Raw genomic sequence first — 6,000 nt, 5'->3', positions numbered from 1 at the left:
CTGATAGACACCCTAGGGGTGGCCATAAGTGTGAGAAGCTTGGGTATGCTGAGTTGTTATTGCAGTTAAAACTGATGCTACTGCCAAACCAGAAATAAATGAAAATATTTCATTCGCTAGTTTATTTAAACTGCTTGCAGCTAAGTTGAAATTCAGATTTGCTCAAATGTATGTACAAATATTTGTTTTATGTAGTTATGGTGAGCATACCTCTCAACTGTCCAGATTTTCGCAGAATGTCCAGATTTTAGCCTCAAATTTTCAGGCAAATCATTTGCAAATCATTGAGGACTGAAGTCAGAAAATAGTGTCAGAAATTTGAGTTTCAGAATTCATATCCTTCATAAAATCTATATTTATGCGTAACCTGTCATTCAACTTTCCAAGTTTATAAGAACAATATTTAAAAATTGGCCTACTTTTGGGCCATTGTCCCCCCATTATTTATGACCTTGGCCAGATTTCTTCGTCGAAAAGGTTGAGAGGTATGATCGTGAATGCATCTTTCAGTACTTAACTGTCTTTAAGTCATGTGACTATTTGCTATTTAAGTGTACCTAGACTCTGGATGTGTAGTTCTGATGAAGACATCCATGGATAGAGACAAAAGCACTTAATTTGTCTTTTGTTAATAAAGTTCTGTGATTTTACACCTGTGGAATTATGTTGCAGTGTGTTTTGGGATTCCTGAATAGCAGTTTACTGAAGTGAGACACTGGACTTTGAAGAGGCATGCTAAAGGAAGATAAGACACCTGGTAGTGTACCTCTGCCCTGTAATGAACACCCACTGTGGATGACAGCAATACAGACACATAGGAAACTGGACATGTTGGCCGTAGCATAGCTAGCATGAGGGGAGAGGGGCAACAGCCCCAGGTGCAAACTGTTGGAGGAGAACAATTGGCCGATCCTGATTGTTCTTTAATGTAATACCGGCTTTTAAAAGCTGGTATTGCATTTGTGGTCAAATCTGAGTGTTGTAGCGCTCTGTGTGTGGTCTAAACTGTAGCAAATGCTTGCTACATTGTAGCAGACAGTTTGCTACAGTTTAAAAGTAAAAAAAATAAATAAAATGTATTTTTTATAACTAAAACCTGAGCACTGTAATGCTCCATGCAGGCAGGTTATAAACTGTAGTAACTGTTTGCTACAGTTTAAAATATATATATATTTTTAAACTAAAATATGACCACTGTAGCACTCTGTGCAATCAGGGTATAAACAGTAGCAATTGTTTGCTACATTTGTAGCAAATAATTTTCTACAGTTTAAAAACAAACTTTTTTTTAACTAAAACATGAACAATAAAGCACTATGTATAGGCAAGTATAAACTGTAGCTACTGTTTGCAACAGTTTAAAAGGAACTTTTTTTTTTGCTCTTCACTTGAAGAGCCAAGGGGGTGTGTTGCTGGTTCATAGCACTGGCCCAGAGTGCTAACTGAATGTGCTACACTTCTGCATGTTGGTGTAGGGAAAGCAGGGAAATGGCATGACAGGAGTTATGCACACAGAGGGCATGTCGTCCCTCATAGGACATTACAGCCCTTTTCATAGAGAAAGAGAGTCATGGATATGCATACTGGGAACATTGTGTGCAGATGTTACAGGGGTTCAGTATACTGTTATAACAATAGATGTTCAACTAAATTTATACCAGGATACCTGAATGTCTGTCCAGTCTACAAAACTCAAGTTCCTCATGTGCTGCACATCTAGCCTTAGCATGAGCCAATGTGCTAGTGTAAGAGAGATGTACAGCTGCACCAAAACTCAGAGCTTTCTTGTTCCTTGGGTAGAAGGCTGAAGCTTATATCTCTACACAAAGTACTAGACTAGAAAGTGTTGTGTAAAATAGATAATTAAATGGGTAAGGATACCCCACAAAAACTGACTACCAAGAGGGATGAAGAGATGGTACAGTAGAGGTACTGTAACACTTATATATTCAAAGGTCTGCCATTATTATAACATACCTACACAACGGTAGTATGCTGTTCAAAAGATCACATTTGCAGTATTCTTCACAATTGTGATGATTTCCAAAGCTCATTCAGTATGGGATGGAGGTAACTGAACCACCATCCAGAATGCCCTGCAGAATACCCTTGGTGAATTCAGCCTGTAGGGAAGATATACAATTTATTATACTTGGTAAATGTGTGAACTAATGACCAAGCCCAAAATGCTCTAGATATAGAAACTGGTCTAGTAAAATTTGCCCTTACATTTTCTTGGAAGGTCTTTGCCATAGTTAGTGTAATAGAATTGGATAGAAAGAGAAAGTCATCTGGAAATAGTATGTATGTTTGTCCTATTTGCTCTCATCATAAGAGTCAAAACGTTGATTTGTCTTTTGGAACATACGAATATAGGAATAACACTAGGCAAGTGATCACAGGGTCCATACAATACCTAGCCATGTATACCTTTAAGAACCCTGCCAAACACTTAATACTACTTACCTCCTAAATTAAGCAAGACTTTACATGATAAGTCTGATGTAAATTTGTGTTTACCCATCCAGTCATCAAGTTAGTACTTTGACCTGAAGTGGAAACTTATTCCATTGGCTGAGAATATGTTGTGTTAGGAACCTATCCTTTCACTGAGTCTTGTTTAAATTTTGATGTAGATTTAAGTCTCTAATGCAGGGGGTTGAAAAGGCACTGGTTTTGAAAAAAACAGAAAGTCAAATAGGATTGAATCTTTCATGGCTCGAAAAGCTAGACACAGATCACCTCAGAGCAACCTGTAGGTCTACTGAGTATAAGAAGATATGTGCTAATATTTCAGGATATTTGAAGGATTCAAGACCTTTAATTTTCTCGGTTAGAAATCTTTGGGGTCTTTCCAGTTTTGAGACATGTTTGGATTTAGGTATACCAAAGGGGACATTGTATTCAATTATGGATCTGAGAAGGGAAGAAAACAGGGGGTAGAATAATTTCTTTCACTGTTGAAGATATTCCCTTGGTAATTAACTGGGCCAAACAGAAGGATTTCCTGACTATGGTAGAAACATGTTGATATAATTAGATAGAGAGAAAGAGATAAAGAGAGTTGTCCACATAAGTAGTGTACTCAGGTCTCTTATGACTGTCTCTGTCTGAAGAGGAGTACCAATTATAAAATGAAGTGATTGCAGCATTTTTTCCAGAATGATATTACACTGCACTTTTTTGCATTTAACTTTAGATCATTTTTAACACACTAGGTATGTGCATATTCCAACTCTTGCTGGACTTGTTTAACATCAGTGGTTAAGCAGATAATAATACCCACCTTGCAGTTATCAGCAAACTTGATCAGCCACACTTCTGGCTTATTGCCTTATATGTCTGCAAAATAAATGTCAGTCAGGAGAAAGCCAAGCAAAGATCCCTCTGGCACCCCAGTTGTTTCAATTTTACATTCAGAGAATGTACCAGAAAACTTCACAACCTGGGATTTGTTGGATAACTGATTTGCAATCAGTGTACAATGTAAGGGTTTACATTGTCTAATTTTTCAATAATTCTATCGTGGGGAATAGTTTCAAAAGCCTTTGCCAAGTCAAGATATACAGTATTTATTTTTTATCCAAATAAAATTAAAGTTGTCTGTGTACATCTAAATAATTAATAATTCTTTCTTCCTTATCTGTGGATTAGAAAAAAAGGCAAGTAGTTTGGTTAAGAGTAAATTCAGAGACTGTATTGACATAAAGAAAGAGTTGGTTCAAAGACCCACCCCTTCCTTGTGAAAGACCAAGAAAGGTTGAATACATATGAGTCTGTAATTCAGATACTCATCTTGCAGAGGTTACTCCCACCAGCAAAAATGTTTTACAAGTTAAAAAAATACAGAAGAGCTGTCTGCATGTTCAAAGGGAGCTTGAGTTAACTTTTCTAAAATATAATTCCAATGACATTTTAGTTTAGTGGCCTAATACATGTCATCACTCTTTTAAAAAACGTTTGACTTGAACAGCAGAAGACAAAGGAAAATCCAGTTGCAGGCAGAAATAGCTGAAAGATGTAGCTTCTTTGAAGTGTACACTAGGAAAGAAATGAACAATTCCCAAAGGAAGTGAAGAACTAGGGGTGCCACCACTTGAAACGAGTCCTGTCCGCTTTGGAACCTAACCAAAAATCCTTTCCATTTAGATAAATAATAATTCTTAGTAGCAAGTTTTCTTGTTTCCTGAAGTACCTGTAACACATCTTTAGAATAAAGGAATCAAATGCCTATCATCCAAACTTCAAAATTTAGTGTTTGAAGATTTGGATGAATCACAGATACCCTGTCCTGCACAAGTAAGTCCAAAATCTGAGGACTTTTCTAGTGATTGCCTTTGGCCAACTGCTGTATCAGGGAGAACCAGTATTGTCTGAGCCAAAAAGAGATCACCAATAACATCTTTGGCAGGTCCTCCCATATCTTTTGGAGAACTCTATTGATAAGAGGAAAAACATACAGAAACATTCCTGTCCAAGGAATTGAAAAGTCATCTGTCTTCCAGGCTTCTTTGCAGAGTGCCCTGAAAAAAAAATGTTTTTGGATGCAGCAGACCTATCAGAGGAATCCCCACTGGTGAAATATTTGCAGGAAGACCTCTTAGTGTAGCATCCTCTTGTAAGGATCTATCCTGGCTTGGTGAGGGAGTCTGCCACTGTTTTTGCTCTGAAGGAATCTATGTTGCCTGGAGTAATAAATTGTGCTGAATGACCACATTTCAGGCAATCACCACCAGCCTGTAAATAGGATAAGGCTCTCTGCCACATGTTTATGTACCACATCACTGTGGTGTTGTCTGTCACCGTATGTAATGGACTTGCAATAGATAGTTGGCTTAGAGCTTTCAAGGCTTTGATAAGAGCTGTCATCTCTTTCAGAGTGATGTGTTTGCATCTGTGTTTTGTTTCCCAAATTCCATGAACCTTGATACCTTAAGAGAAAGCATCTCAAGTAAACTCTGAAACATCTGTGGCTATAGTCTACAAAGGCTTGGAAGAAAGAAGGTGACTCTGACATTGACTAGAATTTGTTTAGCCCACTACAACAGTTCCTTCTTTAGAAAGCTGAGGATTGGATTTGTTTTGGACATAGGATAGGAGTGCTGCTCCCATACTGAATTAAGATACCCCTAGATCTTTCTCATGTGAAGTCTGGCATGAGAAATCATCAGAATGGATGAGGCTGTGGAAAACAGGGCTCTTAGAAACTCCATTGCAGTAGTCCTGTAGTGTTCTGAAATACTGAGGAAATAGAGATGCAAGGTCTGCACTTTCTCTGGTGGAAGAACAGCAGTCATCAGGGAAGTGTCCAGGAGACATCACAGGAGTACCTCTATATGAGCTGGTTGCAGGGATGAAATTTTAGGTTTAGGGTGAACCCGAGAAGGTGGAAAAGCTTCTTTATAAACCCTAAGGCTGTTAGTATTTCCTGACCAGTTGGAGCTGTAACCAGACAATTGCCTAAGAAAAATGTGTATGTATTGTAGTCCGCAGTAGGTTATTACTGGAGCAAGGCATTTGGTAATAACTCTTGGAACATAGAGAGACTAAAAAGCAAAGAAATAAACTGATCCTGTAATCCCAAAGCATAGAACTTAAGAATGATATGTGATTTTTTTTTTAATGGGAATGTGACGTTAAGTGTCTTTTAAATGTAAAGTCACCAAAACAGCTGGAAGAGAAAAAAAAAAGAGAATAGTTGAATTTTGGAAACTGCACAAAGGTGTCCATATTTAATGTTGTGCTCACCTAAGAGACTGAATTAAGCATGTCCACGAGATTAGACTTCACATCACAATTAGAGATCTTATAGTTCTTTTGTCAGAATTAAGAGAAATGATGGCTGACTTAGTTGTGGGATTTTTATAAAAGTACTTATAAAAGTCTCAGGAATTCTGTAAAATCTACTAGACCTTAAAGGATGGAGGTTGAGAGTCAGGAGACAATAAAGTAACTGAAAAAGTATATTGTATTATCTCCTATACTGATGGAATAGCAACA

Source organism: Protopterus annectens, chromosome 4.part0 (assembly GCF_019279795.1).
Source record: "Protopterus annectens isolate FY-2018-M chromosome 4.part0, PAN1.0, whole genome shotgun sequence".
NCBI lineage: Eukaryota > Metazoa > Chordata > Ceratodontiformes > Protopteridae > Protopterus > Protopterus annectens.
Note: the sequence above shows the minus strand (reverse complement) of the source record.